At 34.0% G+C, this 18,339-nt stretch overlaps 1 long non-coding RNA gene across 2 annotated transcripts in view; it reads right to left on the bottom strand.

Annotated features, from left to right (window-relative positions):
• Positions 1-18,339, bottom strand: part of LOC116665806 — a 239,542-nt gene that overhangs the window by 44,887 nt on the left and 176,316 nt on the right. Inside the window, exons 2-3 of one of the 2 annotated variants that reach the window (XR_004322506.1) lie at positions 10,154-10,254; positions 3,055-3,521 (exon numbers count right to left, since the gene is read on the bottom strand). This is a non-coding gene — a long non-coding RNA (uncharacterized LOC116665806). Of the gene's footprint in view, positions 1-3,054; positions 3,522-10,153; positions 10,255-18,339 lie in introns of those variants that run through there. The other variant, XR_004322504.1, reaches the window with a different exon arrangement.

Raw genomic sequence — 18,339 nt, 5'->3', positions numbered from 1 at the left:
TGTTCAAGGATACTGTATATCCATATCTAACTTTTAAGAAAGATTTATCAAACTCAAATGATTTTTGTCACACTTTCAAGCAAAATGCCATTACAAACTGAAAAATTTCAAGTGGTCAATGTAGGAAAGTTAAGAAGCCTTTCAAGTGGATCTTAGACCAACCCATCCAGGAGGAGGTTATATAAAAATTGTATTTTAAGGACACGTTTGGGTGAAACAGAACTTAGTAAGTAAGATTTAATGAATGATAAAAAGAAGAAAAGACTAAGAAAAATAATGTCCCAATATATTTTCTTGGTTCAGACTTAAACATGATAAATAGAAACCAGGGGAGCTCTTTACTCATGTCAACGGCACTATTTCTATAATCCTTGAAAGAGATCCCTTTCAACTCTTAGTTGCCTTCTTATTCACAATCCTAAATTTACTTTCTCCACAATTCTACAAAGAATATAATTCTCAATAATTGTTATTCTACCTCCTTCCACCACGGTTATTTTGTTAGATTCTCATGATTTTGAAGCTCATCTTAATACTGACCTTAGTTAAACATTATTACCACTTGTAATTAACATGCTACACACAGAGTTAACTCACAAAACTATTTGTTTATTGAAAACAATATATACTTCTTAGTCCATCCCAGAGTCAAACCTAATTTGGTTCAAATGAATCTTGTTGATCCTTCTTAAATACATTGACACTTGAACTTCTATTTAATCTAAAATTTAGTTTACCTGCCATCCTTTCCACCAAGCTAAGAAGAAATGTCTCAAAATTACATATAATTTGAATGTGATCCTTTATCTTTTATTGCAGTGTACTTACTAAAATGCTTTCTTCTTTCTCCCTCCTCCATTAACAACTATTTCTTGTTCTTCCTATTTCCCCATCAAAAAGTTTAAAGACAATTTATCAACCTGTGGGACCTGCCTGCTTACATAGAAAATATCAGTAAAAGAACAAAGAAGCATAGCTTTGAAGAATTATAGATAGAAGTAGATCATCATGTTCACTCAGAGTGAACTTTAGTGTCATTTGGAACATAAAAGAGAACAATTTCCTAACTTTGAATTTGAGTTGCCATTCTTAGTTATAAGGGAAATCTAATATCTGAAACCTATCCCAGAACATTTTGTGAACATGAAAGCAAACATCTATTTTATAAAATAAAACCATAGCTTAAAAAACTGTCACTAGTTAAACTGACAAACAAATTCTCACATCATGGGGCTCTTAAGTTTCTAGTGTACTCTGGATCAACTGGATGGTTTATAGATAGGATCACCATTAACCACTTCTGCATTTCTGGTAAGTGCATACTAAATGCTGTCAGAGAAAAAATAGTTCACCATCCAACAGGGAAAAAGACACCATCAACAGGGAAAAAGATATCATCTAAATATAGAAAATAAACATTGTCACTTGAATATATTCAGTAGCTCATCACTTAAAAATCACATTATACCCGATATAACATAAAAATTTTTGGAAATTTTCTATGCTGTTTTAACATATTGTTGATTTCGATTTTTCTTTCTAAAAAGTTTAATAGATTGTTGTATTATAAAAGTAACACATTCCCATTCTAAAAAACCTAGAAAATACAGAAAAGTTGAAAAACCAATCATGCATACTTCCATCATCTAGAGACAACTCCTACTGCATTAATTTTTATTGATATTCCTTCCTATTTATTATTATTTGGGGGGAGGACATGGGTTTTTATTGCATAGATACTTTAGCTATTTTTATCACTTAGATTTTTTCCATGTTCTATATAGATTTTTTCCATGTTCTAAAAAACATGTTCCATGTTTTTCCAAGTTTTTCATAAACTTCATTTATATGGCTTCCTATTTCATCACAATTAGCTATGCAAAAGTCTGCTTAAGCATTTCTCTATGTTTAAATCCTTAATTTGTTTCTACTTCCCTCTTTATGACTTAAAGCTTTTCTTATATTTCTAGATTTTCCTTTTGATCATCCCCCCAAAGTTTTAATAATTGCTAATTTTGTTTGAAATATATTAGGTGTCAGTGTTTTGTTTTTGTCTTTCCCTAATAGGGGATGGCTTCATTAGAAAATTGGCTTTAAATGCTTTAAAGTTTATATTTAATATTTGCTAATTTGGTAATGAAATACAGTTAGATATCAGTGCTATTCCTCACATGGCTTGAAAAACCACCTCACATGAAAGCAAAGCATTGATAAAAAGCCTAACCATTTGATAACAGACTACTTCCGTTAAGACACAGGTTCAATGCCCTTTCTAGAATTTACCCAAAAGTTCACTGACTGCTCTTAGTTAGACATCTCAAAGAATCCAGATCCTAAAACTCTCTTTGCATTTCAGCTCTTCAAATAAACTCAGTAAAAAAAAAAAAAATTAAACAGTTTAAAGGAATATACTCATGGTCTATATTTCCAACTGCAAAAACCAACGGAAATTATATCAGGAACAACAATTCTACTCTAGCAGTGCTGAAATTGAAACATCATTATTTATATCCTTATTTATAACAAATTTTTATTCATTTGGATAATTTCTACCTATTATTAAAAAAAAAAACATTTTTCAACAGATAATTCAAAGCAATGTAAAGTTTCTATTGTCCCTAACTGGCATCCTGTAGAGAAGATAACTATCTTACTCTGTGGCAAAACAGCACATTATGCAGTGAGCACAATAATTCACGTCTCAAAAGTACTCTTTGAAATGTTTCACATAGAATCTGTTTGTCTCCACATAGAGTGCGCACATGTATCTTCATTTATTTAGTAAAATACTACTCAAATGATAGCATACTTCCAAATGAAAAAGAAATGGTTAACTCTTCCTTTTATAATTGAAATTTGCCATCCTTAAGTGCCTAAAAGTAATTATAGAAGAAAAGAAATTTCCTCTGCTTATATACAGAATAAAATTTTATTGTAATAACTAGTCATCTTGAGCTGAAATGAATTTACATGAGCCATGTGGTTGGCCAGCAGTCATTTTAATCCTATTTCCTGTAAAAATAGCGATGTGGAATCCATGACAAGGGGGCAATATTTCTACAGTGTTATCCAAGGACAGAGCATGTTGTTCAGAAAATATTCCCTGTTACTTGCCCTTTCTGCAGGGATTAGAGGTCTTCTTTGCTTCATTAAAACTCAGGGGACATGTTGATGTAATTTTCAGTCACTGGCTGGAGCTTACCACTTTTAATTAAATCAGAGTACTTGGATTTAAAATTTTTAAGATTCACTTTCCACTTTTCCAGGCTTATTTGTCTTAGTCATTTGTGCATTTTCTGTCTGATCCATTTTTAAAGAACCAGTTTGGCTTTGCACTTAAGTATTAGTTTTCATGACTGAATTTATGAATGGAGGAAAAGGAAAGCTGAGGAGAAAAGTGAAAAGCTGTGAATACAAATATCACTTCATTCTTGGCATTCTGGTCAGTAAAGATGCTTGAGATAATTTCTATCTTCTTAAAATTGTTGAGGCTTCTTTTGTGCCCAAGTACATGATCAATCCTAGAATGAAAAGGTTTTTGAAGAAATCATGACTGAAAACTTCCCAAACTTAAAGAAGGAATCAGATATCCAAGTACAGGAAGCTCAGAGGGTCCCAAACAGGAAGAACCCAAATAGACCCACACCAAGACATATCATAATCAAGATGGCCAGAGTCAAGGATAAAGAAATGATTCTAAAGGCAGCAAGAGAAAAGCAAAGAGTAAGTTACAAGGGAACCCCCATAAGGCTCTCAGCTGATTTCTCTACACAAACACTACAGGCCAGAAGGGAGTGGCAAGATATATTCAAAGCCCTGAATGAAAAAAAAATGCAGCCTAGGATCCTTTATCCAGCAAGGCTATCCTTGAGGATAGAAGGAGAAATAAAGAGTTTCACAGACAAAAAAAAGCTGCAGGAGTTTAGCAACACTAAACCCATGCTAAAAGAAATATTGAAAGGGCTATTCTAAATAGAAAAGCAGCAGGATGCTACAGAAATGAGAAACACACAACTGGAAAGGTGATAACTCATGAATTACAAATAAAGTAAACATGAAATTATGAAAGAAGACATACAATCACTGAGAGTGGGAGAGGGAGGCAGGGAAGTATAGAATATTTTTTTCTTTCTTTTTTAAATTTTTTTAACAGTAGGATGGGTTTGAGATCATGTTACTATCAGTTTAATAAAAACAGTTATAGTAATGGGTTGACAGATTTACAAAAAAGGGTAACCACAAGCCAAAAATTTACAAAGGAGTCACAAAAATTAAATAAAATCCATGATAATACAAAGGAAAATTACCAAACCACAAAAGGAAGAAGAAAGGAACAAAGAGGATATACCAATTCAACTGCAAAGATAAGTTCAAAATGGCAATAAACACACATCTATCATTAATTACTGTAAATGTTAATGGACTAAATGCTCCAGTCAAAAGACACAGAGTGGCAGACTGGATAATAAAGCAAGAACCTTCAATATGCTGCATACAAGAGACCCACTTTAGGGAGAAGGACACATATAGATTGAGAGCGAAAGGATGGAAAAGGATACTCCATGCAAATGGAAAAGCCAAAAAAGCAGGTGTTGCAGTACTGATTTCAGACAAAATAGACTTTAAAACAAAGGCCATAAAGAAAGATAAAGAAGGACATTTTATAATGATTAAAGGAGTGATACAAGATGAGGATATTACACTCGTTAATATATATGCACCCAATATAGGAGCACCTAAGTACATACAAGAATTACTAACAGAGATAAAGGGGGATATTGATGGGAATACAATCATAGTTGGAGATTTTAACACTGCATTAACATCACTAGACAGACCTTCCAGACAGAAAATAAACAAGGCAACAGAGAAATTAAATACTACAATAGAAAAACTAGATTTGGTGGATATTTTCAGAGCATTACACCCCCCAAAAATAGGATATACATTCTTTTCAAGTGCACATGGAACATTTTCCAGGATTGATCATGTACTTGGGCACAAAAGAAACCTCAACAATTTTAAGAAGATAGAAATTATCTCAAGCATCTTTACTGACCACAATGCCATGAAACTGGAAATCAACAACAGAGAAACAAAGGAGAAAAAAAGGAAAGCATGGAGATTAAACAATATGTTATTGAAAAAACAATGGATCAATGAGGAAATCAAAGCTGAAATTAAAAAATACCTTGAGACAAATGATAATGAAAGCACAACCACTCAAAACCTATGGGACACAGCAAAGGCAGTGCTAAGAGGGAAGTTTATAGCAATACAGGCCTTCCTCAAAAAAGAAGAACAATCTCAAATAAACAATTTAACCCACCACCTGAATGAATTAGAAAAAGAAGAACAAAAAGCCCCAAAAAGCAGCAGAAGGAAGGAAATAATAAAGATCAGAGAGGAATTAAATACAATAGAGATTAACAAGACCATAGAAAAAATCAACCAAACCAAAAGCTGGTTTTTTGAAAAAGTAAATAAAATCGACAAACCTCTGGCCAAACTCACAAAGAAGAAAAAAGAGAGAGCACAAATTAGCAAAATAAGAAAGGAAAATGGAGAAATTACAACAAACAAAATAGAAATACAGAATATCATACGAGAATATTATGAAAAACTATATGGAACCAAACTGGATAACCTAGAGGAGATGGACAAGTTTCTGGAAACATACTGTCCACCAAAACTGAATCAAGAAGAATCTGAACACTTGAACAATCCGATCACTAGAAAGGAAATAGAAATAGCAATTAAAAACCTCCCTACAAAAGAAGTCCAGGACCGGACAGCTTCACCGGGGAATTCTACCAAACATACAAAGAAGAACTCATACCAGTCCTTCTCAAACTCTTCCAGATGATTGAAAAGGAGGGAATACTCCCAAACTCATTCTATGAAGCCACCATCACCCTGATACCAAAACCAGGCAAAGACACTACAAAAAAAAAGAGAATTATAGGCCAATATCACTGATGAACATAGACGCCAAAATCCTCACCAAAATTTTAGCAAATAGAATCCAACAACACATAAAAAAGATTATACATCATGACCAAGTGGGGTTCATCCCAGGGACACAAGGCTGGTTCAACATACGCAAATCAATCAGTGTAATACATCACATCAACAAGAGAAAGGACAAAAACCACATGATCATCTCAATCGATGCAGAAAAAGCATTTGATAAAATTCAACACCCATTTATGATAAAAACTCTCGCCAAAGTGGGTATAGAGGGAACATATCTCAACATAATAAAAGCTATATATGACAGACCTACAGCCAGCATAGTACTCAACGGTGAAAAACTCAAAAGCTTCCCACTAAAATCTGGGACAAGACAAGGATGCCCACTATCACCACTCCTATTCAACATAGTCCTGGAAGTCCTAGCCACAGCAGTCAGGCAAGAGAAAGAAATAAAAGGGATCCAAATTGGAAAAGAAGAGGTAAAAGTGTCATTATATGCTGATGACATGTTACTATATATAGAAAACCCTAAAAGGTCCACACAAAAGCTACTAGAGCTGATTGAAGAATTCAGCAAGGTAGCAGGTCACAAAATTAACGTTCAAAAATCAGTTGCATTTCTTTACACTAACGATAAATCAACAGAAGAAGAAAGTAAAGAAACAATCCCCTTTAAAATAGCACCCAAAGTAATAAAATATCTGGGAATAAATCTAACCAAGGAGGTGAAAGAATTATACACAGAAAACTATAAACCATTGATGAAGGAAATTAAAGAAGACTTTAAAAAATGGAAAGATATTCCATGCTCTTGGATTGGAAGAATCAATATTGTTAAAATGGTCACACTGCCCAAGGCAATCTACAGATTTAATGCAATCCCTATCCAATTACCCAGGACATATTTCACAGAACTAGAACAAATCATAATAAAATTCATATGGAACCATCAAAGACCTAGAATTGCCAAAGCATTACTGAAGAGAAAGAAAGAGGCTGGAGGAATAATTCTCCCAGACTTCAGACAATACTATAGAGCTACAGTCATCAAGACAGCATGGTATTGGTACCAAAACAGACATATAGACCAATGGAACAGAATAGAGAGCCCAGAAATGAACCCACAAACTTTTGGTCAACTCATCTTTGACAAAGGAGGCAAGAATATACATTGGAATAAAGACAGTCTCTTCAGCAAATGGTGTTGGGAAAACTGGACAGCAACATGTAAAACAATGAAGCTAGAACACTCCCTTACACCATATACAAAAATCAATTAAAGACTTAAACATAAGACAAGATACAATAAACCTCCTAGAGGAAAACATAGGCAAAACATTATCTGACATACATCTCAAAAATTTTCTCCTAGAAGAAATAAAAGCAAGAATAAACAAATGGGACCTAATGAAACTTACAAGCTTCTGCACAGCAAAGGAAACCAGAAATAAAACAAGAAGAAAACCTACGGAATGGGAGAAAATTTTTGCAAATGAAACCGACAAAGGCTTGATCTCCAGAATATATAAGCAGCTCATACGACTCAATAAGAAAAAAATAAACAACCCAATCCAAAAATGGGCAGAAGACCTAAACAAGCAATTCTCTAAGGAAGACATACAAATGATCAAAAAGCACATGAAAAAATGCTCAATATCACTAATTATCAGAGAAATGCAAATCAAAACTACAATGAGGTTTCACCTCACACCAGTCAGAATGGCCATCATTCAAAAATCCACAAATGACAAATGCTGGAGAGGCTGTGGAGAAAGGGGAACCCTCCTACACTGCTGGTGGGAATGCAGTTTGGTGCAGCCACTATGGAAAACAGTGTGGCGATTCCTCAAAAGACTAGGAATAGACTTACCATATGACCCAGGAATCCCACTCCTGGGCTTGTATCCAGAAGGAAATCTACTTCAGGATGACACCTGCACCCCAATGTTCATAGCAGCACTATTTACAATAGCCAAAACATGGAAACAGCCTAAATGTCCATCAACAGGTGACTGGATAAAGAAGTAGTGGTATATTTATACAGTGGAATACTACTCAGCCATAAAAACCGACAACATAATGCCATTTGCAGCAACATGGATGCTCCTGGAGAATGTCATTCTAAGTGAAGTAAGCCAGAAAGAGAAAGAAAAATACCATATGAGATCGCTCATATGTGGAATCTAAAAAACAAAAACAAAAACAAACAAACAAAAACAAAGCGTAAATAAAGGACAGAAATAGACTCACAGACAGAGAATACAGACTTGTGGTTACCAGGGGGGTGGAGGGTAGGAAGGGATAGACTGGGATTTCAAAATTGTAGAACAGACTACACTGTATAGCACAGGGAAATATACACAAAATGTTATGATAACTCACAGAGAAAAAAATGTGACAATGAGTGTGTATATGTCCATGAATAACTGAAAAATTGTGCTGAACACTGGAATTTGACACAACATTGTAAAATGATTATAAATCAATAAAAAATGTTAAAAAAAAATCCTAGAAAATGTTCCACATGCACTTGAAAAGAATGTATATCCTATTTTTGGGGGGTGTAATGCTCTGAAAATAGCCACCAAATCTAATTTTTCTATTGTATCATTTAATTTCTCTGTTGCCTTGTTTATTTTCTGTCTGGAAGATCTGTCTAGTGATGTAATGCGGTGTTAAAATCTCTGACAATGATTGTATTCCCATCAATTTCCCCCTTTATCTTTGTTAGTAATTATTTTATGTACTTAGGTGCTCCTATATCGGGTGCATATATATTAAGGAGTATAATATCCTCATCTTGTATTACTCCTTTAATCATTATAAAATGTCCTTCTTTATCTTTCTTTATGGCCTTTGTTTTAAAGTCTATTTTGTCTGAAATCAGTACTGCTATACCTGGTTTTTTGGCTTTTCCATTTGCATGGAATATCCTTTTCCATCCTTTCACTCTCAATCTATATGTGTCCTTCTCCCTAAAGTGGGTCTCTTGTATGCAGCATATTGAAGGTTCTTACTTTATTATCCAGTCTGCCACTCTGTGTCTTTTGACTGGAGCATTTAGTCCATTAACATTTACATTAATTAATGATAGATGTGTGTTTATTACCATTTTGAACTTATTTTTGCAGTTGATTTGGTATTTTCTCTTTGTTCGTTTCTTCTTCCTTTTGTGGTTTGGTAATTTTCCCTTTGTATTATCATGGATTTTATTTAGTTTTTATGACTCCCTTATAAGTTTTTGGCTTGTGATTACCCTTTTTTGTAAGTCTATTAACCCATTACTATAACTGTTTGTATTAAACAGATAGTAATATAATCCCAAACCCATCCTACCGAGAACAAAAAAATTTAAAAAAGAAAAAAAATTACTCTATATTTCCTTGCTTCCCTCTCCCACTCTTAATGATTTAGATGTCTTCTTTTAAAATTTTGTGTTTATTCTATTTGTGATTCATGGTAGTTATCACCTTTCCAGTTATGAGTTTCTTGAGCTTTTCTAATATGCTTCCTCAGGGATGGTGGTCCACTGTTTTTCTCCATGGTCTCTTTGTTCATTTGCTTTACTTCTGTTACTAGTGTTGTAATTTTTATTATTGCTACCAAACATTGAGAAATTAAAAACAAGTACTAATAAAATGTGTGTAAGGTATAAAGTGCCATATACAATGAATACTCACATCTTACTCAGTTTAGGAAATAAAATTTTACCAACATTTTGAAGATTCCTGAGAGCTCCTCTCTGATCCTACCCATTTTTCAGTTCCTTCATAAATAACCACTCTCTGAATTTTCAATGTATTACTCCCTTATTTCCTCCATAGCATTTTACCACTTTTGCCATATATATTTATTTCCTTTAATAAGATACTCTTTAGTTTTTAGTAATATGTATGATTATTAGGTTTTCACTGATAAATTTCTGCCTTATTTTTGACTGAGATTTATGCATATTATGTTTAGCTATAGTTCATTCATATCACTGTTATGCAGTATTCATTTACACCTTCTAGTATTAGTAGAAACATGGGGTATTTTCAGTATTTTTCTACTACAAACAGATATGCTATAAACCATTTCTACAGACTGCATATCTGGCTAGGGTTAGCACATTAAAGATTTTTAAAGGAGGTTGGAAGGAGAGATGAAAGGAAAACCTAGGAAATTTCTCCCCTACCTCTCTGTCTTGACTGGCATTTCCCATAGCAGCTGCATCCCCTTCAAGGCTCCAACTTCAGCCAGACAGGTCCATCATGGTACCAGCGTTAGCTAGGTGACCTGGACAAAGATAAAAATATATTCTCTTTAGATAAAAAAGAAGGCAAGTTATATTCTCTCCCAAAATGTAATTATGTAAATGAAAATGTTATGACTCAAAATTAAATATTACATCTGAAAGCTATTCCTATAAATATGAGAAAATCAATAATGTTGGATATATAAAAATAAGCATTATTGTAGATTGCTGGCATTTGATAAAAGCTCTCATTACTCATTCTAAATGAGTCTTTCCTTTGTCACAAAAATAAACAAGAACTCTGCCTCTTCTAGGAACAGACTTAACATATGATCCAGTAATCCCACTCCTGGGCATATATCCAGAAGGAACCCTACTCCACAAAGACACCTGCACCCCAATGTTCATAGCAGCACTATTTACAATAGCCAAGACAATGAAACAGCCTCAATGTCCATTGACAGATGACTAGAAAAAGAAATGTGGTATATTTATAGAATGGAATACTATTCAGCCATAAAAACGACAACATAATGCCATTTGCAGCAATATGGATATCCCTGGAGACTGTTATTCTAAGTGAAGTAAGCCAGAAAGAGAAAGAAAAATACCATGTGATATCGCACATATGTAGAATCTTAGGAAAAAAAAAAGGAGAAGGGAGGGGGAGGAGGGGGAGGAGAAGAAGGAAGAGGAGAAGGAGGAGAAGAAGGAGAAGAAGGAGGAGGAGGAGAAGAAGGAGAAGAAGAAGACGACAAATGAACTTAAACATAAAATAGAAACAGACTCATAGACATAGAATACAAAGTTGTGGTTACCAGGGGGAGGAGGGTGGGAAGGGACAGACTGGGAGTTAGAAATTTGTAGATACTGACAGGTATATACAGAATAGATAAACAAGATTATACTGTATAGCACAGGGAAATATATACAAGATCTTGTGGTAGCTCACAGTGAAAAATAATGTGACAATGAATATACATATGTTCATGTATGACTGAAAAATTGTGCTCTACACTGGAAATTGAGACAACATTGTAAACTGACTATAACTCAATAAAATAAAATTTAAAAAAAAAGAACTTTGCCTCTTAAAAAAAACAATGAAGAGTCTTTTCTAAGATATAAAACTCTTACAAAAATGTTTATCATATTTCAAGTTAATTTTTACACTGAACTAAGAATTTCTCTATTAATAACACGCTTATCTGTTCATATTGGTTCCTGATTTTTATTATGAAGAATAATACATAATAGTACATAAGCATTCTTGAGTATGTGTGTGTGAGTATAAATATCAATGCAGGTGGTTTTATATTATGGAATGTGTTTCCAAGAGTAAAATTATTGTTTCAAAATAAATGTATACTTTTATGCTTAAGAGATATTGCCAGATCATTTTTCCAAGATGCGCTGAAATTTTTTACCTAATCACCAGCAATGAGTGAGAATTGTCTTCTCTTTGCCTCCCTGCCTGCAATAGACTTTACTGTACTCTTAAATTTTTGCCTGCCTTGTGGGTGTAAACAGATATCTAGCTTCTACTTCAACTTGCATTTCCATGGTTACTATAGAAATATGGAGTCTTTTACACTGGCAAGTTGGATATGCAATTTTGTGAATAGTCTTTTATACTCATTTTTCTATTGGGCTGTTTGACTTTTTCATGATATACAAGTCCTCTTTTTATATTAGACCAGGGCTTTCCAGTGTTTTTTACTTCATGATGCTCAGAAAATTACATTTGTAAGTAATCATGGGATAAAGGGACTTCAGAATAAATGTATACTTATAAATCATCATAGGGCAATGGACTAAGAAGTTTCCAGTGACTGGGCTGGACCAGCCTGGGGATTCTAGCTCCCTCTCTGCTAAAAGGAAGCATGAAAGAGATGTAACCCCTATTTTGTTCTGTCTGGGCCAGACATAATAATTCCTGCTGATAATATCAACTTTGATATAAAGTATATATTTTCCAAATTTATCATTTAACTATTGAGCTTGATCTTTACCCAGATAGTCTTAATATTGTCTAATATGTTTATGTTTTGTATTGTGGCTTCTAGACTGCATCTCTTTAAGAAATCCCCTAAATTTTACTGTAGTTTTTTAAGTTTGTCATCCAAGAGTTTTGCAAATCATGTTTCATGAAACTTTAACGTAATTCTTATTCCCTAGGAACATTTTAGAAGATACCAAGTTAAAAAAACAAAAAACAATGCTTCCAACTTTTGACCAATTATGGATTATGTAGTGGCTGAAACAAAATGAACATGATAAAATTTCTCCGAAATACTTTGAATTAAGCAATATTTTAATGATAGTTTTCAAGAAAAGGAACATGGTGTCATCTAAAGATTCCTTTCCCTGGGAATTAAAGTGTGGTTCAGTCCTCCCTTGGCAAACTCACAGATTCTCTTGATCTCAGTGTGGGCATTGTTAAAGAGGTATACTGGATTATACATTGTCAGACACATCTCCTTCTGCTCTAATATTCTACAGTTCTACTGTATTTCTCAGAGTTACATGTTAGTCAGAAGAAATGAAAGGAATTATATTTTTCAGGATATCGGTGGCATTTCCTTTGGGAAAGCCAGATTAAGATAATTCTCAGTGTTAGAAACATTTTTTCCTCTTTCTTTAATAATAAAAAAAAAAAACCAACTTGATGAAAGGCTCTTAAGGACCACTTCAATTTACTGATGAAGTGAGCAAGATTACGGTCTTACTCATGGGATTTCACAGTTTATAAAAATGACTATCTCAGGGATATGTGTTAAAAAGGGGGGATCCAGAAGAAATTAATTATGGAAAACTAGCCAGGTTTTAAGGTCATTTTGTCAGTTCTTTCCATGTTTTGCAATAAAGTTTCAAGAGTCAAAACTAGGGTTCAAAATAAAGTGAGACATCAAAGCCACCCACTGTAGACTGAGTGCTATATATGTTCTTAACAGTTAGTGGAGCTTAGACTGATTATTTAAAAACAAAACAAAACAAAACAAAACAAAAAAACTAAGATCCTCTGCAACATTGACCAGAATCCAGCCTCACTTGATTCTGATAATATTCCACTAATCTTCCATCAGCTTTAAAGTTTCAGTGATTTTATTAAAAGTCTAATTTTGTCATTTTCATTACATGACTTAGGGGAAAAAAAAGGTAAATGGGACATTATTCCTATAACAACTAATATGCCCCAAAATATTAGCCTTTGAATAAAATCTTGCTATAGTCATAGAGTTGCCTCCCTTCCCCTTCCCCGTTCAGGACATGTCTTATCTGCCTCTGCAGGATCTTTCTTAGATCTCTCTCCAAAGGAAATTCATTTAAACAAGGTGGCATGGGTGACCCTAACAGAAAAATTCAACGTATCTACTTTTCAAGGTCTAATTCTAGTCTTGATCTTTTTCCTCCAGGAACTCTTTTCAGATCACCCAAACCACTGTCTATTTATCTGAATCCATAAAACTGGTTGTACATATTGCTCATTTGGAATTTAATTACAGATTCTTGTTTTCACATTTTCTTTCATCACCAACTCTATCTCATGTTTTGTATTCTGGTTTAGATTTCTATTTAACTTTCCAAACCTTTATATATATATTTTTTTTCCAAGTAATCTCTAAGGAAGTAAGGACAGAATTTTTGTTGCAAGTATCAAACCCAATTCTAATCAGTTTAAATAATATTAGAGCAACAGGAAAGATACGGTTGGCCCAATGGACATTTGAAGTTGGAATTTGGAAGACATAGAAGTTCCTCCCTTTTAACTGTTGTCACCTTTTTTGTGGCTCTGATTCTTTCCTGCTGCAAATAGCTGGGAGGGGACATGAACCATAGGAAGGAAAAACAGCCACTGATAGTTGCAGATTTACTTTTTTTTTTTTTTAAGCAATTCATCAGGGACCAAGAAGATCCTACTGAAATAGAGTCTCCCTCAAACAGAGTTTCTCTGCCAAGTTTATGATTAAGCCGTCTCCAAAATGTTATTCCCCTTCTTGTCCTACACCTGTTCCCCCTAAAGATTGAGGAGTATAAAAAATGGGGGGTTGTAATTGAGCAGGATCCTATGGGGCATTCCTGAGACAGATCCCCCCACGTCCTCTGCCTGCCTCTTGTTTGTAGAAAAACTTTAGCCTCCCAGACCTTCCCTGAGTTTCAAAGAACAAATTTAATCAGAGTAGTGAGAAAATGCAGAAACAGATGAAAAGAGTCACGTCAACAAAATAATAATAGTTTAGCCATTAAACAAAGTCAAGGACCTTTATTTCCTCTTCTGGGGCTATAGATAATATTCTGAGCAGTATCTTTGAGCTATTTTGCAGATACTGAAACCTCTACCAGGCAGAAGAAGTTAACTGCATATAGACCCCAGCCAGTTGGAACCAGAAAGTTGATAATGGTGACTCCTGATTACTTCACCACCAACCAATCAGAAGAATGTCCATGAGCTGATCACATATGCTGCAATCCTCTCCCCACTGTCTTTAAAAACCTTTCCCTGAAAGCCTTCTGGGAGTTTGGGTCTTTTGAGTATTAGCTGCCTGTACTCCGTGCTTGGCACCCAGCAATAAACACTGCAATTTACTTCACTACAACCTGATGTCAATAGATTGGCGTTAGTGTGCATTGGCGAAAGGATCTCAGTTTGGTTTGGTAACATTACTTCTAGTCCCAATCAGAAAAAGCCTTGGACAAAAGACTGATTTGTCCATCTTGGAGAACATTCTCATCTATAGATGGAGCACTATGGACCAGATCATTTGACGGCTCAGCTGTAGTGTCCAACATGTGGGTAGGGAAGAGGAGTTGATCTGACATGGTTGTAAAGGAAGATTTTCCAGAAGAATGTGACTACTCTGGTCAGACAAAGTAATAAGTGTTCAGCAATATTTAATAACTAACACTGTGCTTTTCACACACGAAATGCTTAAAAATTACTTATTGTTATTCCTCTATCACAATACTAGATTTTAAAACAACTTTATTGAGATATAATCTGTATACCACAACATTTGCCTTTCAAAGTGCTTTTTAGTATAGTCACAAAGTCATATATAATCTAATATGGATATAATCATCAAATTTTAGAATATTTTCATCACCCAAAAAACAGACTACTAAAGTTTGAGGAAAAAAATCTGCCACCTATTTGCTGTTCGACTTTAAGAAAGTGATTTTGTGGTAGGCAGAAAAGTCCTTCCCCAAAGATGTACACATTCTAATGTTCAAAACCTGTGAATATATTACCTTATATGGCAAAAGGAACTTTGCTGATGTGAATAAGTTAAGCATCTTGAGTTGGGAAGATTATCCTGGGTTATCTGGGTAAGTCCAGTGTAATCACAAGGATCTTACTGCAAGGAGGCAGGAGTGTCAAAGTCAGAGAAAGAGATCAGAAGGTGCTACATGGCTGCTCTGAAGCTAGAGGAAGGGGCTATAAGCAAACCAATGCAGGTGGCCTCTGGAAGGCGAGAAAGGCAAGGAAACGTTATTTCCTAGAGCTTCCAGAAGGAATACAGCCCTGCTGACACCCTGACTTTAGCCCAGTGAGACTTCCAAACTACAGAAATGTAAGCCACTAAATTTGTGGTGATTTATTACTGGCTTATAACAACAGGAAGCCAAAACAGATTTAATTTCTATGAGATTCTAGTTTCTCATCTTTAAGTTGAACATAATAATGCCCATCTCACTGGATTTTATGATGATTAAACATAATGTTTGTAGTAGAAATATCTAAGCTAAAACTAAGCTAACTTCAGTATTAATGAAGCTGTAGTTTAATTTTAATTTTAATACATCAATCAAAATATTTTTATAGTTCATATACTTTGAAAAGATATCCCATGAAAGGACTGTACAGAATGTAACATATGCCAAAAATTGTGCACAACTGAGTTTTCTACCACCTTCAAAAAGAGAATCCTTTATATCCATTTTGCTTCTCTTGTTTCTATAAAAGAGTGTCCCAGGTTTAAGACTGTTTGATCAAAGAGTTATGCATGTTTTTCATTTTTATGTATATTGCCAAACTGCCTTCTCAAAAAGGCCTAAAATTTTTCACATTTTGAACTTTTTTCAGCATTATTGTGGGCAATATGTATCACAGCCTTAAAATATTTCCAGTCTGATAAGCATTCAAGAATATCTGATTATTACTTTGCATGTCCTTAACTAGTAGTGAAGTAAACCATCTTTTCGTGTTTCTTGGCCATTTAGATTTTCTGTTCTCTGAATTGCCACTTCATATATTCTTTGCCAATTTTCCTATTGGTTTGTATAATTTTTTAGAGAATTCTTAAGGTCATGTTGTAAACAGTTAATCCTTTGACTGCCATCTGTTTTGCAAACATTTCCCCCCCCCAAAATCTATCATTTATCTATTGATTTTACTAATGTTTCATATTTCAAGTTTTTAAAAAAATTCTAAACAATTTCTTTATTGTTTAAAAAGCTCTAGCCTTGGTAGAGAGCTCTCTAACTTCAAGATTTTGTATATAGCCTCGAAGATTTTTTCTAAGATTATTTACTGTTTAGTTTTTATATCTATCGGGGATGTGTTTTTGGCAATGATATGAAATGGGCACAATTCTGTACACATTTTTTGACATGGAAGCCACTTTTGCCACCTCATTTGTGCCTGTGCAATCTCACTCAGTGAAAAGACTTACCTCTGTGATACCTGAATTCTCGTTTATGCCTGTTATCTATTTCTGGATTCTCTATTTCATCCCACTGATCTATCTGCCTATTCCTATGGACTACTATTGATTTGATTGTAATGGCTTAATAATATGCTCTGGATCTACAAAGAAAGTCTCTCCTTATTCTTCATCTTTTTTTTACAAGCTTCTTGGCTATTGATAACTTTATTATTCTATATGAAATTCAAGATCATTTTATTCATTTATGAAAAAGCTCTCTTGATATTTCTATAGGATTTATAGAGAAAGAGCATGTTTATTACATACATTTTTCACAAAGGTAATTTTGACTTTAGTTTTAGTCTTCTTTTTTCTCTTGCTCACTGGAAAAACCCACACAAACTGGCCCAAAGGGAGATGTCTTTATTTGAAATATGAAATATAAATCTTTGGAATAATTCTGGCAATGTGACATTTATTTGTCTGTGTACACACAGAAAGCAGAAGGTTAAGTTTCCATAGAAAACAGAAAGGAAAACATTTAGTTTTATTACTCCCCTTGTGTCTCAAGAGAACAATCTTTCACAATGTTTTGGGGTCAAAAATGGGGATATAGAGGAAGAAAATGTTATTTTTCTTATTTTCATATTTGACATGTATATTATCTTACACCCTTTCTTGCTGTGGCCTGCTATAGTTTACTGCAGGGCATAATAACACAAATTTGGAATATATTTCATGCTGAGACACCTGTACAAAGGCTATCCTATCATTCAACAGATTTGTTCTGAGGCCAAATAAGAATACTTCCATTTTCTAATTTTCATTAAGATTACATACATTTATTTCTGCAAACAGCTTTTAAATTTTGTGATATTTTGCATCTTTGAAAAACCAAATTTAACTACAATGAAGAATATCATTTTGTGGTTTAATAGAAAAGCCACACATTTGACACTTTACGGACTTGGATTCAAATCCTGACTTAACTGTGTGACTTTGGGCAAGTTATATAACCATTCTGAGCCTCAGGTTCTTTATCTATAAAATAATGCCAACTTCACAGTTAACCTTTCAAGTAATTGCAAGAAACAAATGGGATTAAAAGAGCCAGTACCGTGCCTGGCAACCAGGAGAGTTTAAATATGACTACTTTTGTTCTAGGAAGGAAATAGATAAGGCCTTATTCATAACAATTCTACTATGTATCTACTTATCTATTATTATTATTACAAATGAGATCTCATCAGTTTCTTCCTAACAGGGCTATATCATTTGATTTTAAAAATCTATTAATTGTTTCACTAAAGGCAAACATACAGAGCACTATGAGCAAGTACTATCCTATGCATTGAGGATATAGAGGTAAGTTAGACAGATGGGCTCCCTTCTCTGATGGAGCCTACAGTTTAATGAGGAAACATGCATAAACAAAGAAATAATCAATTACATATTGTGAAAAACATTATAAAGGAAATA

The sequence above is a fragment of the Camelus ferus genome, chromosome 1 (genome assembly GCF_009834535.1).
Source record: "Camelus ferus isolate YT-003-E chromosome 1, BCGSAC_Cfer_1.0, whole genome shotgun sequence".
In the NCBI taxonomy this organism is placed as follows: Eukaryota; Metazoa; Chordata; class Mammalia; order Artiodactyla; family Camelidae; genus Camelus; species Camelus ferus.
Note: the sequence above shows the minus strand (reverse complement) of the source record. Positions and strands in the feature narration are given on the sequence as shown.